The sequence below is a fragment of the Castor canadensis genome, chromosome 5 (assembly GCF_047511655.1).
Source record: "Castor canadensis chromosome 5, mCasCan1.hap1v2, whole genome shotgun sequence".
NCBI classification, from domain to species: Eukaryota; Metazoa; Chordata; class Mammalia; order Rodentia; family Castoridae; genus Castor; species Castor canadensis.
The window spans coordinates 151,685,670-151,702,706 of record NC_133390.1 but is presented as its reverse complement, the minus strand read 5'-3'; the positions used below and the strand labels follow the sequence as shown (position 1 = coordinate 151,702,706).

The 17,037-nt window shown below is 43.7% G+C and overlaps 1 long non-coding RNA gene across 2 annotated transcripts in view; it reads left to right on the top strand.

The window, feature by feature from the left end:
* The window catches only part of LOC141423377 (uncharacterized), a 29,258-nt gene that overhangs the window by 8,667 nt on the left and 3,554 nt on the right, over positions 1–17,037 (top strand). The window contains exon 4 of one of the 2 annotated variants that reach the window (XR_012448181.1): positions 3,722–5,041. The exons of the other annotated variant lie outside the window; for it this stretch is intronic. This is a non-coding gene — a long non-coding RNA (uncharacterized lncRNA). Of the gene's footprint in view, positions 1–3,721; positions 5,042–17,037 lie in introns of those variants that run through there. 2 annotated transcript variants of the gene reach the window in all.

The window sequence follows — 17,037 nt, the reverse complement described above, 5'->3', positions numbered from 1 at the left end:
CAAAAAGAGAGAGAAACAGAGAGAGAGAGAAATTAAGTCACCATACCATTTGGTTGCAAGAAACAGAAGCCAGGGCTTGCTTGGCCTAGCAAGCGTGAAGCCCTGAGTTCAAACCCCAGTGCTCTAATAAAGAGAGAGAGAGAGAGAGAGAGAGGGAAAGAGAGAGAGAGAGAGTCAGGCACCAGTGGCTCATACCTGTAATCCTAGCTACTCAGGAGGCTGAGATCAGGAGGATTGTCTCCTACAGAACTCCTGGGAAGAAAGCAAGCCAGGTCCAAGTTGGGCTATGACTATATCCTACAGGGTCTTGTATCACTTTCTCTCTTCTAGTCTCTCCCTGCCTCTTGAAAGTGCCTTCTCTTTTACCTTCTCCACCTTACGCCCAGGTTGGTAACCTTGACCTCAGCAACTACACACACTTGAAGATCCTGCCCCACGATCTTACTTGGTCTCTTGGTGCCATCAGCATGACCAACAGGGGAGTGAGAACCGTACATGAAATAGGTCAATGGGAGAGCCACTCAGAAGGGTGTAGGGTAAGCAGAGGGGAAAAGGTTTGGAGTCTCTATTTGAGTACTCATATGGCCTGCTTATCGCTTACCTGTTGTCCCTTGCACCCAGGTTTGAGGTCAGGCTTGAGGGTCTCTGGCCCACTTGTCTCTGGTTCCTGAGCATCCTGAGAGACCCTTGGAGGGTAGATTTCCTGAATCACACTTGCTCATAGCCCCACGTGTCCGCCCAGGGATTTTCCTTCTTCTGGGATGCCTTTGCTTCCCCTCCCTCTGAACTGTTTCCTCCAGGGCAGCAGCAAAGGTGGTCTGGGAATGCTGTACTCAGCAACACACCCTCCATCAGAGCCCCTTACCCTCTGCCTTCTCACTCTACACATAAAAGCTACATTTAAAAAACCAAACCCAGCACGGAATGAGTCCTCTGAACTTCTCAGGCCAACTAGAACTGTTCCCAAGCCCTTCCCATATTCTGGTGTTGCTCTTCATCCTCCAAAATTGGCTCAAATGCCACCTCTCCTGGGGAGCCCTCCCTGCCAGCCATTCTCACCTGCCAACTCACTTCCTCACTGGTCTCACAGCACTGTTCAAGGTACATGTACAATGAGCCATTCCTCAGGTCAACCAGTCCCAAGGCCAGGATGGTGTCTTATTTATTAGTGCATTTCCTTCTTCATAGTCATATGTCTGATGACAGCAGAGATGAATTTGGCAGGTGTGTTGAGTACTCATAGTGTAACATACATATGCCCCATGAGAGTATCACATATGCTATTTGACATATGTAGAATGGACATTCAAACCTCATCACATCACAAGCATTAACCCATTTGATCCTCATATAACTCTAGGAGGTGATACTGTTATTCTTACTTTACACATAGGAAACCAAAGCACAGAGTGGTTAAGTAATTTCCTCAAGATCCCAGTCAGCAGGAAGTAGAGATGGGATGTGAACCTTGCCATCTATCTCAAGTGCTTCTCTCAATCTTTGTGTTTTCTGTCTCCTGAGAAACCAGGTTCAGTTGCTCAATGATGCCTTCTGACACCTAACCAGATTGCTAGCCTCAACTAACACCTGAAGCCAGACAGAGACTTGAGACTCGCTGCCATACATCTCATAGTGGGACAGAGGGAGTTAGGGCCGTTGCTGTCTTGCCACCTTCCCAGGGCAGGACACTGGGAGCAGTGGGAGCATCACGGTAACCCCCTCAGGTGCAGTGTCATGCCCACCCAGCCTGGACCAAGGTATGAAGCCAGAAGAAGTTGGCCTTGGTACACTACCTTCACTCCCTTGTCCCCCCTCTTATCCCACACCATATTTTTTTTTTCTGATGCTAGAGTTTGAACTCAGGGCCTATACCTTGGGCCACTCCATTAGTCCTTTTTTGTGACTTTTTTTTTTCAAGATAGGGTCTTGCAAACTGGCTTTGAACCGTGATCCTCCTAATCTCTTCCTCCTGAGTAGCTAGGATTACAGGCGTGAACCACTGGTGCTTGGCTCCACATCCTATTGTTTTCTTTGATTATGATGCAGAAGACTCTGTCAATTACTGATTCGTTCAACAGACACTTACTGAACATCATCTGCCACGCCAGAATTGTTCTCAGCATTTGGGAGACAAGGCCCTGTCAAGGCACTCTAGTATATGAAAGAAGTAAATACATGTTCCTGTGGTGAGATAATATGCTTAAGTATGAACAGCTGTCACAAACATGTGCACAGCTGTTGCTGTCTTACACACATTCACACACAGGGACACATGCACACACAATCCAGCTTTAGGAAAAGAGTTTCCTGAACTTCCTGAGCATTCCTGAACCAGGGTGTGGCAGAGAGAGATGAGTGCTCAGTATAAAAACCTCCATAGAGCCAGGCACCAGTGGCTCACGCCTGTAATCCTAGCTATACAGGAGGCAGAGATCAGGAGGATCACAGTTCAAAGCCAGCATGGGCAAATAGTTCCACAAGACCCTATCTCGAAAAAACCCTTCACAAAAAAGGGTTAGTGGGGTAGCTCTAGGTGTAGGCCCTTAGTTTAAACCTAGTACCAAAAAACAAACACACAAACAAAAACTCCATAGAGGAAAGGAAAGTCTGGAAGAGATTAGTGGCTCTGTAGTCTGGGTTTGGCACAGGAAAAGTCAAACTACCACCTCCTACACACACACACACACACACACACACACACAGACACACACACATTCATACACACTCACACACACACACACACACACAATTCTGAGTTGTTCAAAGCTATTGCATGAGCCAGAGAGAAACTTCTTGGTAACACTTAAGAAAGACTTTGTCTCAGATAAATAAAAAGTATGATCAAGGATTTTCTCACGAATTCAACAACCTAATAAAAATAACCTATAAACAGTAATTTAAATAAAAAGTTCCAATACACAAGAAAAAAATATAAGACAAGGGGGCAAAATATAAGCTGCCAGGGAAGATACAAGAAAGAAAAATATAACCGTCACAGAAGTGAAAGACCAAATGAAAGAGAAAAATTCAGTGGGACAATGGGAGGTAGACTTCAGAAAAATTAACACAGTCACATGGAGAATAACAATGAATTTTAAAAGACGGGTGAAGAAGTAATAGATGAAGAACAAAGACATCTAACATAAGTATAATTGGTATTCAAATAAATAGATTAAGGAAACTTTCCTAAACCAAACAATTGACTCTGTAGATTGAAAGGATGTACTCTGTCCTCAAAAAATGGATATAGTTTTGTTTTTCCTTTTTAGTTTCTCACCAGAATGTATGTTTCATGAGGTCTGATATTTAGTCAGCTTTCTGTCGCTGTGACAAAATATCTAAGACAATCCATGTATAAGGAGGTAAAGTTTACTTTCGTTCACAGTTTCAGAAGTTTCAGTCCGTGGTTACTTGGCCTGTTGCTTTTGGGTCTGTGGCAAGGCAGCACATCATGGTGGGGCTCATGGTAGAACAAGCTGCTCACCTCATAGTGGGCAGGAAGTGAAAGAGAGAGAATAGGAAGAGAATGGGGTCCCATTATCCTCTTAGGGTGCACACCACCAATGGTCCAACTAAGCCCCACCTCTTAAAGTTTCCATCACCTTCCAATTGTGCCAAGTTGGAAACTAAGTGTTTAATACATGGGCCTTTGGGAGACAGTCCATGTCCAAACTGTAGTGTATGAGGACAGAAATTTTTTATCCTGTTGTTTTTACCCTAGGTCTCCAATGCTTAAAATAATGTCTGATACCCAGAAGCCTCCCATAAATATTCGTTGAATGAATTGCTAAAAGAAGAGACCAACCAGCTAGGTATGATGGTACACATCTGCAATCCCTGCATTTGAGAGACTAAGACAGGAGGATGGAGAATTTGAAACTATCCTGGGGTACATCATGAAACCCTGTCTCAAAAAAAAAAAAAGAAAACCCAAGTAATAATAACAAAAAACAGACTAACAACAGCATACTCTATTAATATTACCACACTTCAAGGATAAAGATTGTTTGGTTAGACAGCAGAAAGGTCAAATTACCCATTAAAAAGATCAGCCTGGCTAGAAACGTCAGCACAGCAACTCTCAAGGCTAAAACACGATGATGTTGAAACTACTCCAGGAATGGGGAGAGGGAGGGTAAAGGAGGATGATGGAGCTGGTGAGTTCAACTATGATATAGTTAATATATTATAAGAACCTTTGTAAATGCCACAGTGTACCCCCACCCAGCACAACAATTAAAAAAAAAAACAATGAAACAATCTTGTCTCTCATCTGCTACCACGATGTCCTCAGAGAAAGAAACATGACTCAGGAACTTATACCCACCCAAACTGTAACCCTAATATAAATCATGCAAATATTATTTTAAAACTTGTTATCTTGAAGAAAATACTAAAAGACCAAGTTTGGTAAACAAATAAAAAGGAAAACAAAGGAAAAATCACCCATAGTGAGCACTGAATAGGTTTATGTTTGGGGTTAAAGACCATTAATGGAATTATGATTACAAAACATAAACACTATAAATGTAGAAATGAAAAACCAATGGAAGTAAGAATTTGTTAAGTGTCCTGATTTCCCCAGGTTTTATAGGAAAGAATGAAGCAATTTGTTTAAAGTAAATGACCCAGCTCTTAGAGATACAAATACATTTGAGGTTACACAAGTATCCACCAGAGAATGGTTTTCAGCCAGAGCCAATATCTGCATCTTTGGTGGTCCTGGGGCTCGAGCAGCGCTGATGTCATTTTAGTGTGTTGGATGAAAGATAAAGAGCAAATTGCAAAGTACTGGATTGTCTTGGACAAAGAAGATTTGTCTCATACAAATACTTACAGTGTCCCTATGGAGAAGAAAGTACTGGAACTACTAATAGCAATAACCAACCAAAACTAAGTAGAAGCAAATTGATTTGGTAGAAAATCAATTGATTATGTCCTAAGAATTGAGGATTAAACACATTGTGTAGAAATATGAGTGCCTTTTTACCGTGTGTCTATATTAACTAGGAAAAAAGTAATTAAAAAGTAAAGTAGACCTTATGGGGTTGGAGAAGGAGGGGCAAGGCAGGGAGGGGCAAGCTGACAGGAAGGATGACAGTTGAATGCTGAAAGGGGACCCTGAGAAGGTGTCTAGGGTTACATCCAGAGTAAAGGGGAGCCTTAGTACAGGGTGGGGTCTGAAAGTGGAGAACTGTGCCCATGTCCCATTAATCATTGGACTGACATGGTACCCATGGTGTGGGGATGCCTTGATCATCCTTGGCAGCATCAGACCCAGACAGACCCAGATAGTTTCTGGGAGCTATAGGGAGTTGAATTCAAGGTCATGGATGTCAAATAGGACAAAGCCAGGGGACCTGATAGTATCTCACAGTTGGAATGAAAGGACCCATAAAAATGGGATGATGTCTGGGCCTTGCTGGGGAACACATGGATGCCCAGATATCTTGAGGGGAACTAGGTTGGAATGCCTGGAACTAGGTTGGATCTGGTCACAAACCAGATCCCTCTTCTAGCCCCCAATTTCCAAGATGCTGCATAAGTGCTCTCACAAACACCCAAAGGGAGACGAGACCTAGGGGGTAGGGCAAGCAGCAAGGAAAATTTCAGAATTAACTAAATTTTCACCTGAAATGAACCAAGTTTACTGGAAATTGACCAGCACGGTTTTTGCTACTAACTGAATGGGGGTCCAAGTAAAGATCAAGTTGTTTTTTTTTTTTTTTAAGTTTGATGTGTAGCACACAGAGTATTTGTCCTAAAAATTCAAATGAGAGAAAAGATAATACTTAGTGTTGTCCACAACCAGTAAGCAGCTAGGCAGAACCAGGTCTCAGGCCATGTTAAATGGTAACAAGATGGCAGCTTTGGCTTCCTGTCTGCCCAGCAGCCTGTGAGGAGGCTCACAGACAGGGGCCCTAGTGGGGTGGGCACAATCACGTGAGTGTAACCTTGGATCTGAGAGCCATGAAGAGAACTGAGTATCTGAGTAGTAAGAATGGGCTGAGGGATTGGGACCTGGCCTTGGGTGAACCCTTAACCCTGGCCTGCTTACTTTGAAGTACCAAGCAAGAGTCCTGGATACACCGAGCTTCCTAATATCCAGGCAGCCTAGAACATCTGCAAGACCATGGCCACATCACAGATCTGTGGCTGACAACCTCATGCTGAGTATACAGAATGAAAGTTTCACCCCAAGAAGCGAAAGAAATGGGCCTGGTCACCAAGAACTCCACCTCCAGAGACGAAGTGGATATGTTTCTCTTCCAGTTTTTGAGGAGCCAACTAGGGATCCAGTGCACCCCACCCCAACTCCAGTAGTGTGTGATGACCTCCTCTGCCCCATCCTTTTTTTGCCCTCTTGGATTAAGGAAGACTGAAGACCAGCCCTTTTTGGTGGGGATGGCTTTCCTCCTCCCTGTGTTGGCCAGGGTGGATAGAACATTGTGTGATTTCTCAGTGATTTTCTACAGTGGTGTCCCCCCACCCAGCATGGGAGGAGTTAGCTACCATCACAGGAATTCTCAATAAATTTTTATGACCAGGTGCCTTGCATGCATGTTTAAAGGTGGCACCCTCCACTGTAGTACAGTGGCAGGTGCTAAGTGGAAGTGCCTAGGAAGACAGGCCGAGGTATACAAGGAGTGACCTTGTGAAGGAGGTGACATCTTGTTGTGTCTTAAGGGTTAGCAGGAGTATCTGGGATGGGGAAGGACATTCTGAGCAGAAGCAGCAGCAAGTTCAAAGCCATGAAAGCCTGGCTTAATCAAAGAGGAGCACACGGTCCAGCATGGCTGGAACACAAAGTGGGAAATGAGAGGTGTTTTATGTTCCACTTATGCAGCCAAGAAACAAAACCCAAGATGAGTCCAGTTCCCTCCTGTTTCCTGTGGTGTTCAGGGGCGCCATGTGCCTTCTCTTGTGTGTGAATGAGGTTCAAACTACAGGACTGGTGGGTGAGGCAGAGCCCTGTCCCTCTCACAAGCTGCACAACCGTCTGAGAGGAGCCAGCTGGGGGAAGTTTCTTGGAGGACACACATGCTTCCTGGGCCAAGAAACCTTGGGAAGACGCCAAGGAGAGGCGGGCAGGACAGCACAGCCCGCAGGATAGCTATGGGCCGCTTCCAGCAGCCCTGAGATGCTGACCCTCTCCCAGAGCTGGCCAAATCTCTGCAGTTGCAAAGCCAGTTCTCAAGGTTTTACCACTTTGAGACCTTGACCATCTCTCCTCTCTGTCCTGGGCCTATCAGCCCTCCTCAGTGCACAGAGATGAATGGTAAGCGTTTTCTCTCCCACGCTCTACCTAATCACTTTGCTATGGAGACTTCCCCACGCCCTCCTGCTGTGCCCTGATTGAGAACAGGCCTGAGCTGTCCAGCTCTTCCAACAAGCTTAACCTCTTTCTCTCCAGACCATGGCCACCACAGAAGGGGTAAAAAGGATGACTAGCCAGAGAATGTAATTACCCATGTCCACTCAACTGGACATGGTCTGTAGGAAGCATACGATAGAGCCCAGGCAGGCAAGAGGTGGGTGTGAGGAGATGGGCACAGGAGGAGGAGGGGGAGTCTGGGTCATGCTAGCGTTGTGGGTAATAGGATGCCCTGGCATAATGGGTTTCCTAGAGGGGTTAGACTGTCTGCCCTTGTGGGAGAAGCTGGTGAGATAACATCTGTAAGAACACCCTTGGACCTCAAAGAAAAGTCACACGGGAAGTGATGGAGAAACCTTTGGAAGGCTGTTGCCTCTGTATGCAGTGGTAAGTCCAGGTCAGCCAGCACAGCCTGGGAAGAAAAGGTGGATGTACAGTGAGGGAAAGTGAGGCTGAATGGGAACCTAGGAAGTCACAGCAGAGCCCATAAGAACAAACTGGAATCTGCGTCTATCTTTCACATATCCAGGGGTGACCTACAGAAGACACCTGTATACATGTGTCCAGCAAAAGAGGATGAACTTTCTGCCTGATTGGCCCAACATTAATGATGCAATGTAGCAGCGGGGGATGGGAACAGGTGCAGCTGCAGTGGCACCTGAATCCTACACCTACCTTAAAATGTAACCAATGCTGCACTGCTTTATGTTTCTTTCCAGAACCTGAACACATTTCTTTTGTGATCAACCTTGACCTGGGTGTGTACAAGAAAGGGAATTCTGGGAAATGTGACATGTGACTCCAGCTTAGCTTGATTTACACAGTATACCCTATCACAGAGTCCAAAGCAAAGACCTGGGTATAGCACAAATTAAGAGCTTTCTTTAATTCTGGTCTTGTTTGATATGACAAAGGCATTGCTTTTTGAATGCTGTTTTGAGAAATTCTATTTCTAAGAGTGATAGTATAGGATTTCTTTGCTCCCCATTTTCCCCCACTTCATCTGTTACTTGATCAGTGTATTTGCCTTCGGGGTTTTTTTCGGTTCTGAGATTTGAACTCAGGGACTCACACAAGCTAGGCAGGTGCTCTACCACTTGAGCCACTCTGCCAGTTTGCCTTCTGTTTTTAATGTTGAGTTGTACACACTTAACTCTTTTAATGACTGCATCACTAAAAGTGATTTCATTGGGGCTTTTCTCCCAAGTGCTGGGGAGCTAACTCAGGGTCTCACACATGCTAGTCAAGTGCTCTATAACTGGGCTACACTCAGTGTAGCATGTGTGAGACCCTGAGTTAGCTCCCCAGCACTTGGGAGAAAAAAAAAAAGGAGGTGTGCTTTAATTGGCCTTAAAAAAATGCAATGGGATGCACTTAAAGGCTTAACCTAGCAAAAATACTATTACAATGAAAACCACCAGAATGGTTATTGTTTAGAGAATGCATGAGCAAGGGGAAGATTAGAACATGGTTTACAGTTAAGGGCTATGTGGAAGTTGAGGAATAAAAGTGTGGTCACTTAGAATTTAGAGGTGCATTGGTCTGGTAAAGTGGCTCAAGTGGTAGAGCGCCTGCCTACCTAGCAAGAGTTAGTCCTGAGTTCAAACCCCAATGCCACCAAAAAAAAAAGAGGTTCATCAGTCAGCAACATAGCTGTTTAACAAACAGCCCTAAAACTCAGTGTTTAAAATGATGATATTAGTGGGGAGCAGTTGGGACAGTCCTGCTTCCTACTCTTCATGTCTCTTATTTTCCCATAACTAATGGGCTGTCTGGGGACAAGTCCTCTCATGGCAGTGTCTGAGGTACAAAAGAGGAATCCCCACACAAACACATTTCATGTCTTCCTGACATCCCATTGGCTGAACTTAATCACACGGCCAAACCCAAAGTTAAGGCATGTGGAAGTTTATCCAACCTCTAATGAGAGGAACTGCAACTACATAGCCAAGGGTGGATTCAGGGTGGGTCAAGAACTGAGAAAGTAGCCAGGCACAGTGGCTCAGGCCTATAATCCTAGCTAATGAGAAGGCAGAGATCAGGAGGACAGCAGTTTGAAGCCAGCCCAGGCAAATAGTTCCTCGAGACCCTATCTCGAAACACCCTTCACAAAAATGGGCTGGTGGAGTGGCTCAAGGTGAAGGCCCTGAGTTCAAGCCCCAGTACCACACACACACAAAAAAGAACTGAGCCAGTGATGCAATTTACTACCAGAGGTAGCAGTGTATGCTAGTCATCGTTCTCTCACTGAGGTAAATCAACTGAAGAGGTTTGTTTTGGCTCATGGTTTCAGAGGTGTCAGCCCATGGTCAATTGGCCCATTGCTTTTGGGCCTGTGTTGAGGCAGAACATCATGGCAGGAGCATGTATGTGGTAGAGCAAAGCTGCTCACCTCAAGGCAGCTGGGAAGTGAAAGGAGAGGGGAAGAGGAGGGGCCAAGGTCCTGATAGCACCTTCATAGGCATGTACCAATGACCTAACTTCCTTCCACTAGGACCCACCTCCTAAAGGTTCCACTATCTCCCACTGACACTACAGGGTGGTGACCAAGCCTTTAACACTTGAGCCTTTGGGGGACATTCCAGACCCAAACTATAGCACATAGATAAGCAGAGAAGAGGAAGGACTGGAGATGGCTGCAAGGTAGACCCCACAAGAGTTTGGTGATAGGACAGATATGTAAGATGAAGGAAGGAGGAATCACAGCCAGGTTTTGGGTGAGGGTGATGCGGCTGGAGAAGCACCTTTGGAAAAGAGGGAAGGTGATGTCTTCAGTTGGAGAGACATGTTGTGGTTATTTCAGGTAAGCAGTGGCTCAAGGTCAGGAACCTGGATAATCCGCAAAGTCTAGGGTAAGGCTTAAAAGAGTCACCAGCATGTCAGCACCTACCAGAGAGCTTTGTGAAGGGTTGACTGTGACATTACAGGAGACCAGCCCTTCTTTCTCCAATCCCACACGCAGATATGGACCCCTGAGGGCACTAGAGCATGTGCGACTAAGTTCAAGGGTTACCACACCTGCCACATGAGAGGACAGTTCTCACTCAGGCCCAGGGATGCTCAGCTCAAAGAAGGAGAGAGACTCTGCGTTTGGCTGGAGAGGGAGTTGTGTTGCTTTCCTTGAGAAAATTATCTGTAAAAGCTTCAGAGTGATGCGCAACCTCCCCACATGTCCGCCTAGGAGGGGCACTTGGGAAATTCAGTGGTAACTGTGGATGAGTGTCGGCGTTTGGGTTTCCTTAAACACAGATTCAGGTGCAGGTTGCTGAGCCGCAAGGTGGGTGCGGACTGGCAAAGTGAAAGACCCCAACAGGAGTGTGAGGAGCACACCGCTGTAGACAACTGGGTATCCATCCCACTGGGAACTCTAGAGTGTGAGCTGCCTCTACTTCCCTTCCCAAGGGCTGAGGGAGTGAACCACCAACTCCCTCCATCACTGACTGAGGGTACTCCTGTGGGCATCATCTCGCAGTACTTCCTGTTTGTTAGAAAAGTCCACAGTGAGCAGTTTCAATCAGATGCATACTGACAGAAGCAGGTTGACCCTGAAAGCACCCCGCACATCTCATGCCCATCGTGGACACAGCATGTCCAGCACTATAGGTTTTGTGAGGAGGGATGCTACTGAGATGGCAGACCACTTCCAGGTTCTCGGGGAGCCACGGACACGCCTCTAGTGGAAGTATAATCTCAGTGTTGCCGAAATTGCTTTTTATCATTGTCAAGTGCTTTAAAGCTTCCTAATTGATTTTATGAATGTGCAATAATTTGAATACTGACATTGCATATGGAAGTACATACCAGAAAACTGTAAACAATTGTCCCAATTAATACAGTTACAAAAACCCTTAAAGACTGCTAACAAATAGACCTGCCATGTCCACGGTGTAACACTGTGTGCTGGGTTTTAGGAATGTAAATCTGGTTTCAACAAATTAAAGGGCGATGGGATGTGGCTCAGGGGTAGAGCACTTGCCTAGCATGTGCAAGGCTCTGGATTTTATCTCCAGCACTGCAAGAAAAAAACAAAACTTGTTACATGTGAGGGTGATCTGGCTATAACATCTGTCACCCCATTGATCGCATGGGTTTATTCAACTGATCTGTCTGACTAGGCAGGTGTCTCCTTCCTGTCTCACTGTTCCATGTGCATCTTTCCTGAAGCTGCTGCTTGATTGAAGAGGGAGACTTCCCTAACAGAGAAGAACCTTCCTTTGGTGAAGGGTATACGGATAGCTGTGCTCCCCTCTAGAACCTCTGAACAAGCTCTCAAAGATCAAAATCATATAATAAAATCATCAAATGCTGATAAAACACTTGACAAAATCAGCAGTCATTTTTAATTAAAATGCTAGGTACAATTTGAAAATTGCTTACATATATAATATAGACTATTTGTGAAAGTCCAATATGCATTTACCTTATCATTGCAATAGAGACACAAAGATTGATTAACAGAATAATCGTAAATTCTAAGAAATTAAATATTTAAATGTAAAAAATTAAACAATAAAATTAAGAGTGAAATCCTGGACTACACATACAACCTACAGTGGAGAAATGATCTTCACTGAAGCAGGAAACTCACTTGCTCATAGACACAGACCAACACAGTTAACTATAAATATTTTAATAGCTTTTCATGTACTGTGGACATTCAACTCCTTATCTACACTGCAAATATTTTCTCCTCAATTTTATTCATCTATTTACTTTGCTCCTGGTATTTCTTGCCAAGAAACAGCAATAAAAAAATAAATTTGGAAAAAAATTACAATACAGATTGAGTTAAATATACATAATACACAAAGAACTTTAACAAAAAGATAAACTAAAAAGAAAGATGGCAGAGACTACAAATGGAAGATCCATAGAAGGGAAAATCGAGATTCCTTAGAAATATGATAAAGCTTGAACACATTAAAAGTCAAAGAAACACAAAGTACAATAAGATGATACATTATATTTATTATACAGACAAAAACTAAAAGATAATGACAATGACATTGCCATCAGAAATGTAGAGGCATAAGAAGGAATGAGGTATCTTCATACTTTGGTGGAGATAGGCATTCATACAGCTCTTGAAAACACAATCTGGTAAAGTACTTTGAAGTTTACACGCACCCTTGAACCCAGTGATCCCACCCCTGGGACTATCTATTTAAACCTCTGTTCAACAATGTTTATTATGGGGCTGGGATGTAGCTCAGTGGATGGAGTGCTTGCCTACCATGTGCGAGGTCCTGGGTTCAATCCCAGCACCAAAAAAAGAGAAGACAAGCTGGCACCAGTGGCTCACATCTGTAATCCTAGCTACTCAGGAGGCAGAGATCAGGAGGATTGAGGTTCAAAGCCAGCCAGAGCAAATAGTTCCTGAGACTGTATCTCAAAAAAACCCTTCACAAAAAAAGGGCTGGTGGAGTGGCTCAAGTTGTAGGCTCTGATTTCAAGCCCCAGCACTGGAAAAAAAAAAAAAACACCCAATGTTTGTTGTGGCTATGTGTTATGATCAAAGACTAGACATACAGATATCACTCAACTCTGAACAAACCACAGTGAATCCACAGCAAGGATTATTATAAAAAGCATCATGAAAATTGAATTCGAGTGGTGCCAGTTAAACTAAAGGGATTTCCACAAGGTATTGCTGACTGGATCATGCAAGATATAAAGATGTAAAGACTGACAAAACATGAATATACATGCATGACATACATATGTAAGTATGAGTGGAATAGCTAGCTAGCTAGCTGGTTCTATGTTCTATGAACATGGAGAAATGTATGAATGGTACAAAGAAGTTTGCTAACACGGATTACTACAGCAATCAGAAGTCTGAGCAGAGGGAGGGGGAATGGAAGAAAAGCAACTATGTAGGAAAGATGTAGAAAAGGTTGCATTAAAAAGAGATCAATAAATCTTATTTATGTTAGTTTATATCTTGATGTATAAAATAGAAGGGGAAAAGGACAGAGCTATATCTTCCCCTTGATAGCAATGCCATGCTACATTGTAAAGTGAAAAAGGCACGTTGCAGAGGATAATGTTGCTATTCTATTTCAGTAAAAACAGAGGCAATCACAACCTGTATGCATGCATTCATGATCCTGTAAAGTTGTTGAACAAGGACACTGTGAAAGGATACACCAGGTAGATGCAATGGGTTACTGCAGGGTAGGGTGAGACTGGGGAAAAGAATAATAGTTTTCATTTTTTACATCTTTGTATGGATTCCATTGATTTGTCACAATAAGGATATATTACTTTCAAAGTTCAAAACATCAAATAAAATAATAATGCTTTCTCTCTCTCTCTCCTTTGTCATTTCTCCCTGAACATCTGGCACTGACTGTAGCCCTACATCCCACCCATCACCCTATCCACTCTACCATGTATACAGCACCTGGGTCTCGTTCATGGAGCAGTTGAGTTACCTCCTACAGACATCCCAGTGCTACACAAATTCTAGGAATATATCTGAGTATCTGTCTGAAAATTCTTGGCCACTTGGGCACGGATTTGGCTGTCCTGCACAGGAAATTGGGGATGGAGTCCACGGTTTAACTACCCAAGTCTCAGCTCTGCCTTGGCCAATCCAGTTAAAACATATACACCATGATTGTGGCTCTATAAAAATATTTGTATGTGCCGACAGGACCCGGAAAGGAGCTGGGGAGGAATCAAATCTAACTTCTTGAATTGGTTCTACAAGTATGTCCATTTGATAGAGAAGAAAAGAGATCAGAGTTTGAGTTTCATGCTCAAGGCAATTTGTGATACTCCTGCCTCAATCTCTGGAGCAGCTCGGATTACAGTTGTTTGCTGCCACGCCCAGTAGAAGCATAGCCTTGCATCCTTCTGAAATTCCATGACCTCAGAAGAATGAGAGAACATATTGGGGCACATGTAGTGGTCTCTGTCCTATGAGAAATGACTTCCTGAGATCCAAGTAAGATGTCTGCAAAGTTCATAATAAAAATGTTAGGAACCCACTTGAGGTGAAATCTTTGAATTTGTTGGGCTGGAAACCCATTCCTAGGAGGACCTTCCCAAATGTCCCGCTTTAAACTGGTGTCCCTGGAATTTTCCTGAGGCCACAACAGATCACTTGCTTCCCAAGAGGTGAAAACATAACAAAATAAGTGATAAACAGATAGACAGACAAACAGATAGATAGATTCATAACACAAACAGAGTGCCTGCAGGCCCCTTTGTCTCCAGACAATTGCTTCATAGGCGAAAACAAGTTGAGACTTTAGGCTCAAAGTGTCTCCAAGGGGCTTGAAGCCTGGGGCTGCAATAAAAGAAGAGTTTTCTTGTCACTGTCCAGGGATGGGTCCAGAGACAACACTGGTCCATTAAGGGCAAGGCCCTGCCATGGTGCATGTGAGAAGTGAGGTGTGTGGCACATGCTGGGGTGGCCACTACACACCCCTGGGCAAAGTTCAAGGACAGATGCCAAAATCCCCCATCTGCAAGCCGTTCCTCCAACTTGAGCCTATGGTTCTAAGCTCCACTGTTTTGTATTCCCCCATGAGGGTAGAACAGTCTGGAATACCTATTCACCAAGCCATGCCATTTATTAGACAAAACCTTCCCATACAGTACGAGAGGGGGCAAATACACAGGAGGCATTCTTTAGCACTTTCATGTTTTTACTGAGATATATTTGGTTACAAAATGTTAATTTAGTATCAAGTAAAATTTGAGGAAGGTATATGTTAGTATTCAAGGAATTCAGGGCCTTTCCTATTTCTTAACCTGTGATATCATCAAATATTTATAATACAATTTATACTTACTACCAGCTTTATGCTGGCACTCAGAAAAGAAGCAGCTTAGGACTGGTGGAGTGGCTCAAGTGGGAAGAGAACCTGCCTAATAGGTGAGAGGCCCTGAGTTCAAATCCCAGTGCCACCACAAAAAAAAAAAAAGGCAAATGATTTCTCAATTAAGTCCCGAGTAGAAGGAAAAAGAACAGGATTGCAAAATAGGTACAATGCGTATCTAGAGGGATACTAGTGGGAGGGGGAAGGGAAGGTGAAGGAGATTAAGGTGAGGACATATGGTTGATGGACCTAATATACCTATATGAAATAGAACAAAGAAACCTCTGCAATTGCTTTAAATGGGGCAGGGAGAGGGTGGAGGGGGAGAGAGGATGGGGGTGATCTAGCCAATGTACAATATAAGCCTAATCGGAATTGTCACTATGAATATGTGACAATGAATTCCTGTACAATGAATATGTCCTAATAAAACATTTTTAAAAACAAAAGAAAGAGTGGGGGGGGTGGGGCTGAGGGAGGGGGGAGAAATGGCCCAAACAATGTATGCACATATGAATAAATGAATAAATTTTTAAAAATGAAAAAAAGAGCTTATAATACAGTTTGTATTATAAATAGAGTTAGGAAATACAGAGAAATAAAAAGGTTGAAAAAAAAGGAATAAAAGTAATCCATAACCCACCTCCCAAAGACAATGAGCCGAGACTTTGAAGTATCTCTCCATTACCTTCTTTTAAATGCTCATTCAGAACCAGAAGGTATCTGTAGTAAAACTGAAACATCAGACGATCTACAGTGAGTAACTGCTGAATAAATTGAGTCCCGTAAGTGGGGGCAGATGGAACTGAACACAGGCAAGTCTGAGGACATACCAAGTCTAAAGGTCAAAGGATTTTATCAACTCAGGAGATGAACTTTGGGGAAATAATTAGCAAGCAAAATCCACTGCAAATCCTATTACTGAATAATCAAAGACCTCCTTCAGTAAAAGCACTCAGAAAAAAAATCACCAGTGGCTGGATGCCATGGTTCATGCCTGTAATCCATCTACTCAAGAGGCAGAGATGGGGTGGGGGTAGCGGGGAATGGCAGTTCAAAGCCAGTCAAGGCAAAAAGTTAGCAAGGTCCTCATCTCAACTAATAATTTGGGCATGGTGGTACATACCTGTGATCCCAGCTACACGGGAGGCTGTAGATAAGAGGATCAAGATCTGAGGCTGTCCAGGGGCAAAAACATGAGACTGTACTTGAAAAGTAACTAAAGCAAAAAAGGGCTGGAGCAGGGCTCAAGCATTTGAGCTCCTGCCTAGCAAGTGCAAGGCCCTGAGATCAAACCCTAGTACCTCCAAAAAGAAAAACACCAGATATGCAAAAAAAAAAAAAAAAAAAAAAAGTTTCAGTAGTTCAGAAGAAGAGTCTATTCAAAGGATTTGGGAGAAATGCATCCCAAAGCATCAAATTTACATGAAATGGGAGCGTCCACAAGATACATTTTCAGTAGGACTGGAGAGAATAGCACATCCATGAAAAGATATCATTGTGGAAGACTGTGCTTTCACTTAAAATACAACCACAGAGACAAATTTAAAAATGCAAAGGTTCCTAATAAACCGCTGGATCCTGGAACTGCGCATCAACAACCGTGAACATCGGGATAACAGTGGTCACCAGACATCATGCTGCCCCCCACCTGCCCCACCCAAAGAAGGACACAGCTACTTGTAAAGAAGTGCTGGGCCCTCCCTCAGGTGGATCTCAATCTGATCCAGGCAACACTGAGGGCAGAGGAATATGTTAACAGGAGTGCACTCTTAACTTCTGTAGGGAGGCACAAGTCAAATAAATCATTCCACAAACAAGTTGCAAGAG